Raw genomic sequence first — 12740 nt, 5'->3', positions numbered from 1 at the left:
ACCCCCCTACTTCGCCACCTAAAACCTACCGAGCCTCAATGTTAGCCTATGGGGAAGTTCCCCATAGGCTTTCTAAGCTTTTTTTGATCGAAGGAATTTCGTTCGATCGATGGATTAAAATCCTTTGAATAGTTTGATTCGAAGGATTTAATCGTTCGATCGAATTGCGGTAAATCCTTCGATATTCTAAGTCGAAGTATTTAACTTCGACAGTCGAATATCGAGGGTTAATTAACCCTTGTTATTCGACCCTATGTAAATGTGCGCCTAAATCTTACAATAGGAGCAAAATTCATTCAGTTTTTCACCTATATACTGTATTACATTAACAATAATATTACAATATAGAGGATAAGTTTATTGCCTTTGGATATTTATTACTTGCTTTTCTGGGAAACTTCCAAACTTAAATTACAATACATAATGCAGAAAATAAGAAGTAAAAAGATAAAGAAAAGGTAAAAGTTCAAAAGAAAGTGCACACACTCCTGTTAAAAGTCAAAACGTCCTAACGCGTTTCGTTTCACTGGATACGTAATCATAGGCACCTATGGTGATTATTGCCTCCAGCTATGGGTTCAGGGCACAGCACCCGGGCCAACGACCGGATTTTGTGAGTGCGCTTACTTGCTGACAGTAATTGTACATTATGTTGGATTGAATCAATTGTCTGAAGTGTTGGACCTGGGGTTTCTACACCCAGGTCACTTCGCCCTTCGGTGAGCTATAGTTCTGCAAATGTATAGAATAGTTTTGTGCTTTAAATAGTTCTTTACCCAATCGTTAGAAGGACTAGAGCCAGCATTATTGTCTTCCCTTTGTTACTAAGGGTAAAACTTCACATCATAAAGAAATAAATGGAAAATGTCTTGAGATATTAGGTAAACACTAAAAAGCACATTTACTAAAGTAGTGCAAAGTAACCGCATTTGTAGCCAGGCATGTTTAATGGCAGATACCGGAGGGGTAAAGAACACCAGTTTTTAGAAGGATTCCTTACTTTGATATCCTTTATTTGTTCAATCAGCCACAAGCACATTGTACATCACAGGGGTAGTCTACCTTTAAATTAACTTTTAGTATGATGCAGAGAGTGATATTCCGAGACAATTGCCAATTGGTTTTCATTGGTTTTCAAACACTAAAAAGCACATTTACTAAAGTAGTGCAAAGTAACCGCATTTGTAGCCAGGCATGTTTAATGGCAGATACCGGAGGGGTAAAGAACACCAGTTTTTAGAAGGATTCCTTACTTTGATATCCTTTATTTGTTCAATCAGCCACAAGCACATTGTACATCACAGGGGTAGTCTACCTTTAAATTAACTTTTAGTATGATGCAGAGAGTGATATTCCGAGACAATTGCCAATTGGTTTTCATTTTTTATTATTTGTGGTTTTTACTTATTTAGCTTTTTATTCAGCAGCTCTCCAGTTTGCAATTTCATCCATCCAGGTTGCTAGGGTCCAAATTACTTTAGCAAACATGCATTGATTTGAATAAGAGACTGGAATAGGAGAGGGCCTAAATAGAAAGATGAGTAATAAAAAGTTGCAATAACAATAAGGGGGTTATTTATCAAACTTCAAAAATGTCTCACTATTTTGTTAAAACCACTCCAACAAAATTCCCGTTTACTTTTTTTTTACCACATTTACATATATAAATACACTTTCACAAAAAAAATCTGGTGTAGGAAAAGCCTCAAAATTTTAAAAAATTCAGAATCACATGATTTTGTCTGGATTTGACACCCAAAAACTCTGACTTTTCCAGATTATCACCCAGAAACCATTAACCCTTCGGATTATTGTTCGAAACCCAGCACAGATCAGGATATCTTCCAATTGCAAACAAGACATTGGTCATTGACTTCTATATGATCTCTGCAGGTTTGCGATGGAACACTTTCTTATTCTGACACCATCGGAGTTAAATAAATTACAAAAAAATCTAGTTTTTTTTATCTCCCAAAAAATTGTGTTTTACCCTTTAAAAATCAAACTGTAGTAAATAACCACCTAAATGTGTAGCCTTACAGTGCCTTTTGCTTTTTAGATGGGGTAAGTGACCCCTGTTTGAAAGCAGGAAAGAGTCAGAAGAAGAAGGTAAAAACTATAAAAACAAATAATGAAAACCAGTTGAAAAGTTGCTTAGAATTAGCCATTCTATAACATACTAAAAGGTAACTTAAAGGTGAACCACCCTTTTAATGTGTGCAAAGAAGGAACATATTAACCTAAGCAGATGCACTAGAAAAATGTAAATAGAAAAATTATATTGAGAAGCTAGTTATGCCCAAACTTATTTGTCACTTTGGGGCGCATAAATAAATTTGCTAGTTTTCTAAGGATGGCTTATTCTTGTATCTTCAAACAGGATTTATACTAAAGCTAATCATATACTACATTCACATCTTCACTTTACCAGCTCTAAGCTCAGAGAGTCCCTGCTTTCCCACTAGAGCTCCTGAGCTAAGGGTAAGTGCACAATCGTTTTACTACTCAGTCACATTGGTTGCTGGGGGACTTGATTTTAAATGCACTACAATCTTAAAATGTTCACAAACAGTGTAGGACTCAAATACAATGAGGGGCCTTGACGTGGCACATGAGCTTACATATTTTGGCCAAAGTGTGGTACTAACACCTCATTTTTTGTAATTATTTTTTAAAGGCAAACCATGCGCTGGCAATTTTTCCCAATCGGAAACAAGAACCTGCCCAGTGATTAAGGAGAGCAGTCAGCAGCCAAGAGGTTTCCAGCTCACTTCCCAGCAGACCCTTATGATGACCTGTAAAGCTTGGTATTTAGCTGTCCCAAGCAGTCCATAAAATCCTATAACCAGCATTGTTAGTGATTTGGGCTGCAGACAAAACATATATAGAAGAACAAAAATTACAATTTTGCAATGAAATATTATGTATAACATAGTTATTACATCTCCAATGTTAATTGCACATTGTGCCTTTTTAAGACTTCCTTAAACCTTACATATTTTTTCTGGCAAAATAATGATATTTTTCATCGTGAAGTTTTATTACATTCCCTGAGCACTGCCACAAGATATAAAACATCTAATCTTCTTTCCAATAGAGGATACATCACCATATGCTTTTACAGGTTTGCAGAATAACACACATACACAAAAAACTGTTAAAATTATGCACATATCTTTCCTTAATAATATTAATTAAACTGTCCTCAGTAATGCTTTAAATTAAATATAGAGCAAAGCAACTCTCACGAAAATTGTAGACTTGTATATATTTATGAATGTTGTATAGCGCTCCTTGAGGGCAAAGCACTGTATAACACAACAATAAGACGTTAATATTATTATTAGTACAACAGGGGTCATTGCAATAATAAGTACAAATAAGTACAAAATAGAATAATAATAAATATAAACTACATATTTAGCACTTATTGTAAAGGAGACAAAAGGTGGAGGTCTCTGCGTAGAGCATACAGTGTAAATGGGAGGGTAACATACGTACACAAATCAGAGGGGTATTAAAGTGCTGTAGGTTACAGTGGTTGACACTGTCATATAAGTGCCAGTTCCCATTTCAGGTTTTATGCAAGTGCTCCAAGAGGTAGTCTTTGAGTTTAATTCTGAAGGCATTGAGGGAGAATTATCTCTTGAGAAATGATCAGCAAGACTAAAGTGTTTGATATGGGAAAAATCGGTAGTAGTGGGGGTGCAACCATGTGGTTGCTCTGAGAGGAGCGGAGGTTTCAGCCAGGAGTATATAGAGAGATAAGAGATGAGTTGAAGTTAGGTGCGGGGGAGTGAAGGGCTTTGAAGTTTATGAGGAGGAGTTTGTAAGTTATTCTTTGTTTTATAGGAAGCCATGATAAGGACTTCAGCAGGGAAGGGGTCTGTACCCTTTTGGATGAGTGGAGGAGAATTCTAGCAGACATATTTAACACAGACTGTAGAGGGGAGAGATGGGAGTTAGGGAGGCCAATTAGTAGAAGGTTACAGTAGTCTGGTCAGGATAGAATGAGAGCATGCATGAGCATGTGAAAAAAGGGACAGATTTTGGCAATATTGAGTAAGAAAAAGTGACAAGTTTTGACAGTTGTGTTAATATTATTAAGGAAAGAGAGAAGGAGGAGTCAAAGATTATCCCCAGACAGCATGCTGAGTTGACAAGATAAATGAGCCTGTCATCAATAGAAATAGTAAATAGGGGAGTAGGACCAGGCTTAGGTGGAAAGATGATTAGTTCAGTTTTCGTTAGGTTGAGTTTGAGGTCGCACTGGTTCATCCAATTGGAGATTGCTAGGAGGCAGTTTGAGGGTTATGTCTCGGTTTCAGCTTTAAATGAAGGATAAAAATATTTGGGTATCATCAGCATACAGATGATTATTAAAGCCAAATGAGTGGATAACAGCTCCCAAAAACAGACCAAGTACAGAGCCTTGCTGCACCTTTACATTATGTGGAGCTGGAGATGAGGGTTCGTGTGTAGAAAGTTAGTAATACGGGAGAACACAATTCTTTCTAGGAGGCAAGAAGTAGAAGAGAAACAGGACAGTAATCTGACAGACAGGACGGGTCAAGTGTGGCCTTTTTAAGCATAGGCTTTATACAGGCCTGTTTGAAAGGGAAGGTTCCAGAAGCCAGAGAATAATTGAAGATGTGAATAAGTACTAAAGTAAGCTCAGCAGCACAGTGTTTAAGCAGAGAAGAAGGCATAGGGTGAAAATATCAAGTTGTGAGTGGGGAGGACACAAGAAGTTTGGAGACTTCAGATGTTGACTTAAAGGGGAACTGTCACTTGTATAAATGAGCTCAAATTATATGGGGGTTTTAACCATTCTTTTTAAAGATCTACAGTAAATGCTTTACTGCAAAAAAAAACAAAAAAACAGACATGCTGTTTGTCAGCAGCCCATTTATATAGAAAGGAACATTGATGATCTTTCATAAAAATATCTGCAGAAAATGCTAAAACCTTCTTAACAGCAATGTATCTCTGTCATCTCTTATTTTTTGGAGGACTTTCATTAGCACATTTGTTAAACTTGTCTACATTTGAAATCCCTTAATTTCTGTGAAATGTCCCCAGATATAGTAACAAATACTGATGAGCGATTCTGTACCATTTGTAAAAGAACTCGCAAAACTGCAAAAAAAATTCCTGAAACAGCAAAAAATTGTCAAACACATTGAAGTCAATAGGTGTTGACATTTTTCTTACATGCAAAATATATTTTACAATTTTTTCTCACTCCAAATGCATTAAAGTCAATGAACATATTTCTTGTGGCTACTTTTTTGTCTTGTGACTTTTTTTGTCTCCTCGTTTTTTTGTCCAATTGCATTAAAGTCAATGGCCATTTTTTCTTATGGCAATTTTATTGTCTCTTTGTCAATTTGATCTTGGTGAAAATATTGTGGAGGATTTCTGCTGCAGTTGGTGAAGTAAAAAAATCATCGCTAGTAGCAAAGTTAATTTTGTTTGAAAAAGGCAACTGTCCATAAAGCCCAAGTCTTCTATGAGCTTTCAAGCATTACCTGACCTACAGAATATTAGTCCAAATTAATACATAATTCATAAATACATGAAACTCATGGCTTTGACTCTTTTTCTCTCCACCCTTATAGATGGCTATACATGCACATACACATAAAACAAACTATAGTCCTGGATATTATTGTACCTCTCTTAGCACAAATCAAACAGTCAAGTTATATTAAGAAAAGGGGTCTGACAGTCACAAAGCTTAGCTTCTTTATTACCCAGGTGGTGATATAATCAGGTAATAGATCTTTGTGTACATTCAAATAATTGACCCTACTTTAACTTCTTAAGTCACCCAGTCACCTAAATAAATTGTTAATAAAGGAAGCCTTCATTAACCTCGAGGTATAGAAAAGAATTGGTTCAAAATCTCAGCCTTCTTCCTTTCATCCATCAACAAATGTACCCTATTTCAATACCAAATGTGCCACATGCTCCTTTTTGATCATTTATATATTTAAAAAAATGTTTGAACTTTGTCTTACTTTTTCAGTATTGGCACATTTGTTTCCATAACATGTATAAGAATACTAAGGGGCAGATTCACTAAGGGTCGAATTTCGAAGTTAAAAATACTTCGAAATTCGACCCTCGAATTGAAATTGATTTAGCGCTAAACGTTCGTTCGATCGATCGAAGGATTTTTCGTTCGATCGAACGATTAAATCCTTCGAATCGAACGATTCGAAGGATTTTAATCCAACGATCGAAGGAAAATCCTTCGATCAAAAAAAGTTTAGCAAGCCTATGGGGACCTTCCCCATAGGCTAACATTGACTTCGGTAGGTTTTATCTGCCGAAGTAGGGGGTCGAAGTTTTTTTTAAAGGGAAAGTACTTCGACTATCGAATGGTCGAATAGTCGAACGATTTTTACTTCGAAACGTTCGATTTCGTTCGAATTCGAACGAATTTAACCAATTTGATGGTCGAAGTACCCAAAAAATACTTCGAAATTCGAATTTTTTTCATTCGAATCCTTCACTCGAAGTTAGTGAATCTGCCCCTAAGTCTTGCTGTGCCCTTGATTCAGAGTTATGAACTTTTACTATAAAGTCGCAATGTGGAATGATGGCAACAGTGGTGCTTAAGCTTTTTAGTGCTCACACCTGATGCCAGGAGCACTTAGTAATCTAACTAAAGTTGGCCATAGACGCAATGATCTGAAATATCCTCGATTATCCTCGATTCGTACGATTTTCGGACCGTGTGTGGAGAGTCCCGTCATTTTTCGTCCAATGGAGATCAGTCGTTTGGTCGATCGGACAGGTTAAAAGATTTCTGTCGCCTGCGGGTAATTTCTCTGCGTGTATTGTCGATCGTACGATTTTCATTGGGAGACTGTCACCAGCTTTGGTCGGACATAACTTTCATACGATTGCTGTCAGGGGCAGAACATCGGCTGATCTGTTCTTTTGTACTTGATTTGAACGGAATGGTGAGTGGCAGGTCGGGAGATGGGGAAGTCCGATCGTACGAATCAACATCTTTGCGTCTGTGGCCAGCTTTAGGGAGATTAAAATAAACACAGACAGCAAAAATGCATAAATAAGGTGTTTTTGTCCCATTCTATAGTCCTCTGGAAGCATTGTGTGGAATACAAGCAGTATGCTGGTATTTACATGCTTTAGGTATAATAGTTTAGTAGGTAGCACCTCCCATTGATAACGATTTGAAACAAGAATAGTGGTGTGCAAGGTCATTAATAGTTAAATATAGAGAAAAAAAGAGAAAGTATGACCCATAGATTTGCACCTTCCCACACTGGTTAACTGGATTCCCAAAGCAACAAAATAATATAATAAAATATAACTTTTATTAAATACATCCTAAAATTGTGATGAGACAAAATAAAGTGTATATTAAAATCAAGGTTAGTTAGGGAAGCTGAAGTAGACTCAGGGTCATCAGCTAATAGACGGTATTTACTTGTCAGAACAGTGCGGTTTTACGTTCAAATGTATGGTGAGTTACCAACGACTTCACTCACAGTCTTGGGGTACTGGTAGCCCACCATGTATATATGGATCGGGTGGAAGTAGGGTTAAGTGGTACTATATGTATAACCCAGAACTGGTCCGTGAATGAGCTCCAATTCCACAGACCACACTATATTTAGGCAGTTTGTAGTCCCTTATCCTTTAGTAACCTAAAAAACTTTGTGTGTTTCTAAGCTAGGAGAGACCGAATCCGCCAAGTTGCGAGATCCGTCTGCTCAGTTAGCTAGACAAAAAATAATAATACTGGGTGTGCGGACCGTCCAGTATATGCAGAGAGACAAACGCCCGCTTACTCCATTACAAATAGCCGTCAGCGCCGGCAAGGAGAGGAGGCTTCTCTAATCAAATTTGACTGTCGGCTTCAACCTGCACCACCCTTCCATTAATGAGACCAAACCGCCAGCTAGAAGGTGACACAGCCACGGAGCAGCGCGGCTTGTATCAGTATACCGGTATTGCCCACACCGCCCTTCCGTTTTTAAAGCCCGCAGTTACTCAAGACACCGTCCCTGCCTAACAGTTTTAAAATTCTAAGAGCGCCTGACGCGCGTTTCGCTTGCTAATCCGCAAGCTTTATCAAAGGCTATTTTTTGGCGCTGAAAAGGTGCAGGTTTAAATAGGGAGAGAAATGTCACTCAAAATTTAAATTAGCCAATCCTGACACAAGGGGTGGGGCTGTATGTTATACATTGTGTCTGCCCTATATCTTTGCAAAGCAAAATAGTAAGTGTCATTGGCAATAGACAAATTAATTACAAAAGTATCAGAGTGTAAGGTCTTAATGTAAATTTAGTAACATGTGTAGGAAAGTTACTGAATATATATATGTTGCAAAAAGCAGCATTATGTGGGGAAAATCCCCTTATTGTAATCAAATTATAGTTAGATTTTAAATATATGTGGAGATGCAGGTGTGGAAAATGTCATAAACATAGTATGATCAGATGAAAATATTCATGGTGATACTTTCATTGAGACCTTGCGGGCTCAGGGTATTTAGTAGGAAAATTAGTTCACTCTCCTTGGAGAGGAGAGATGTCTCCAAATCACCTCCTCGAATCCCCAGGTTAATATTAAATAAACCTACCACCTGTAATCCCTTACTTATGCTATTATGATTCTCCATGAAATGTCTGCTTACTGGTGGAAGTTTCTTATTGGCTTTGACCCAATCTAAGGCATTATCAATACTTGACACATGTTCAAGGATTCTCCTCTTAAAAGCTCGATTGGTCTTGCCAACATACATTTTATTGCATGGGCAGATTAACAGATAAATCACATTTATCGTGTTACAAGAAAAGTGATGTACAACCTTAAATGGTCTGCCAAATCTATCCAACACCTTGGTTGTATTCTGCATGTATTTACATGCTTTACATTTTCCACATGGGAATGTACCTGTTCTCACAGGTTTTATCTTATGTTTTGAAAAATGGCTTCTCACCAGACGGTCCCGTAAATTTGGTGCTCTACGGCTACATAGTTGTGGACGGGAGTCTATTGATGTAGCTAAAACGGGATCTGTATGTAGGATATGCCAGTGTTTTGTCAAAATGGAATTTATCTCTGGCCATTGCCTACAAAAGGTGCTAATGAATCTGGTCGGTTGTTCAGTTTGATTAACAGAATTTCTGGTCTTATTTAATAAGTCAGTTCTCTGTGTATTGACTGCCCTAGAATATGCTTTTTGGATAATAGAGTTGGAGTAACCTCTTGATCTGAGTCTCTCAGTGAGTTCCCTCGCTCGCAGTTTAAAAGTAGCCATATCCGAACAGTTCCGTCTTAATCTCAGAAATTCGCCAACTGGAATTCCCCTTTTGGTCGAAATTGGGTGATGGCTCTGAAAATGTAGTATGGAATTAGTAGCAGTGGATTTACGATATAGATCTGTAGAGATTGTACCATCTTGATCCAGAATTAATGTAATATCTAGGAAATCCAATTTCTGATTGCTGATTGTATGTGTCAATCTGATATTAAGATCATTATTATTTAGTGCCAACAGGAATTTTTCAAGACATTCATGACTACCAGTCCATAAAAAAACTAAATCATCAATATAACGAAACCAAGTGGCTATATGTTGGGTAAATTGAGACATCTGGTCTCCAAATACCCAGGAAGCTTCCCACCAACCCATAAAAAGGTTGGCATAAGTCGGTGCAAATGCAGCTCCCATGGCGACGCCTCTTACTTATAAATAAAACTTATCATTAAATACAAAATAATTGTGATTTAGACAAAATTCGGTTAGTTCGGTCATAAAGTCTATGTATTGGCCATCCCAGTTACTTTCTGTCTCCATGAAAAAACGAACAGCCTGTAAACCATGTTTATGAGAAATTGACGAATATAAGGATTCTACATCACACCCTACCAAAATTGTTCCAGATTCAGTCTTGATATCTTGTAATTTAGATAGTAGGTCCCCTGTATCACGGATATATGAAGGAAGATTGATTACAAAATTCCTCAGTTTGATATCAATGTATTGACTGGCTTTCTCACATAGATTGCCATTCCCTGATACGATCGGGCGACCAGGTGGTTTTATTAAATTCTTGTGCACTTTAGGTAACATATAGAATGTTGGGGTGGTGGAGGAGGTATTTAGCAGGGCTTTGTATTCGCTCCTGGTCATAAGTCCTGTTTGATAACCATCCTCAATCAGACTGTTATATCTTAATCTGAATTTCTCAGTAGGGTCACACTGTAGTCTGTGGTAACATGAGTTGTCATTAAGTTGTTTGAGAGCTTCCGTCATATACAATATACGTGGCCAAATCACCACATTGCCACCCTTATCTGAGGGTTTAATAACAACATCCTCCCATTCTGATATTTGTTGTATGGCTGTGCGTTCCTCTCTAGTGAGGTTATCTTGGCCATGTCTTGGTAGAGTCAAAAAATCTTGCATAACCAACTCACAGAACACATTAACTGCAGAGCTGGTATGTCTAGGTGGCATAAAGCGACTCTTTGGTTTCATGGTACTAGTTGGTGTCATCTGTTCTGCCATTAAATCACTGAGATCAGAGACAGCTTGATCAAATGTGGTTTGTTCATATGAAGATGACTCTCCTAGGTCATGTGGATTGAGAGGATTAGGTGTACGCAAAAGAGGATTAAGTGTGGATTGCATGGCTACATGTGTATCTTTATTGAAATGTTTTTTCAGCAGTAGTTTTCTGCAGAATAAGAAAAGGTCTTTATAGAGACAAATTGGGTTAATGTCAAAACTGGGTGAGAAGGACAAACCCTTAGTTAATACTTGATTTTGTATATCAGTCAGGGAATGTTCACTCAAGTTAATCACAGTTAATTTCTCTGTGTTCTCTTCCTTCTGTATTGACCCCTCTCCCAGTGATTCTGACGTGGATACGCCCATCTGTCTCGGTTTCTTAATTCCCTTGCCCCCTCTCCTAACCCTCTTCTTTCTTCTGTCCCTAAAAAAAGTGAAGAGGGAGGTTCTGAACTTCCAGTATTGACTGATTGTTGTGATATAGCATCCTCTGATTTGTCTGATAATGAGAGATCACTCTGTGAAGTCTGTATTCTATCTATAGCTTTCCGGCCCCATTGAAAAATGGTACCAACTGAATAGTCATTCATATCACGAACGAATTTTTGTCTTTTCTTGTCTATTGTATCCTGCACCATTCTGTCAATCTCAGTGTTAATTCTAGACATACGTAAAACAAATTGTTCATTATGGGAAAAATCAGATAATTGTTTCTCTATCTCATTGATTTTATTGGTTAGATTCTTGACTGTTTGATTCTCATGTTCACATGCTAGGGTCAGAAGTTGCATGGAACAATTGTGTAATATATCCTCCCACTTTTTCCTGAAGCTATCATCATGAACCTCAAAAGTAGGGAGAATTTTAATACGTAGGCCACGTGGTATAATGTTATTCTCAATATATTTATTATATGTGGATACAGTCCACCATGATTTGGAGAGTTTAATTTGTTGTTGCTGATAGCTTCTAAGTGTAGCTCTCCAATTGTTCTCCTCCATTGAAACACCCCTGTCTGTGTTGGGAGTAACTGAAAACACATCAGACAACTGAGTGGACCATTTGTCAAAGCGAGATTGTAGACTCGGTATTGAGGTGGCCATGATTCCACAAACTAAATATCGCAAGAACCAAGAAAAAAATCTTACAATGTGTGCTAAACCTGGAAGCCCCAACTTTGGGGAAAGAGATAATTGAGGTATAATAGTTTAGTAGGTAGCACCTCCCATTGATAACGATTTGAAACAAGAATAGTGGTGTGCAAGGTCATTAATAGTTAAATATAGAGAAAAAAAAGAGAAAGTATGACCCATAGATTTGCACCTTCCCACACTGGTTAACTGGATTCCCAAAGCAACAAAATAATATAATAAAATATAACTTTTATTAAATACATCCTAAAATTGTGATGAGACAAAATAAAGTGTATATTAAAATCAAGGTTAGTTAGGGAAGCTGAAGTAGACTCAGGGTCATCAGCTAATAGACGGTATTTACTTGTCAGAACAGTGCGGTTTTACGTTCAAATGTATGGTGCGTTACCCACGACTTCACTCACAGTCTTGGGGTACTGGTAGCCCACCATGTATATATGGATCGGGTGGAAGTAGGGTTAAGTGGTACTATATGTATAACCCAGAACTGGTCCGTGAATGAGCTCCAATTCCACAGACCACACTATATTTAGGCAGTTTGTAGTCCCTTATCCTTTAGTAACCTAAAAAACTTTGTGTGTTTCTAAGCTAGGAGAGCTGTGTCACCTTCTAGCTGGCGGTTTGGTCTCATTAATGGAAGGGTGGTGCGGGTTGAAGCCGACAGTCAAATTTGATTAGAGAAGCCTCCTCTCCTTGCCGGCGCTGACGGCTATTTGTAATGGAGTAAGCAGGCGTTTGTCTCTCTGCATATACTGGACGGTCCGCACACCCAGTATTATAATTTTTTGTCTAGCTAACTGAGCAGACGGATCTCGCAATTTGGCGGATTCGGTCTCTCCTAGCTTAGAAACACACAAAGTTTTTTAGGTTACTAAAGGATAAGGGACTACAAACTGCCTAAATATAGTGTGGTCTGTGGAATTGGAGCTCATTCACGGACCAGTTCTGGGTTATACATATAGTACCACTTAACCCTACTTCCACCCGATCCATATATACATGGTGGGCTACCAGTACCCCAAGAC

The sequence above is a fragment of the Xenopus laevis genome, chromosome 1S (genome assembly GCF_017654675.1).
Source record: "Xenopus laevis strain J_2021 chromosome 1S, Xenopus_laevis_v10.1, whole genome shotgun sequence".
Classification (NCBI taxonomy): domain Eukaryota; kingdom Metazoa; phylum Chordata; class Amphibia; order Anura; family Pipidae; genus Xenopus; species Xenopus laevis.
Note: the sequence above shows the minus strand (reverse complement) of the source record.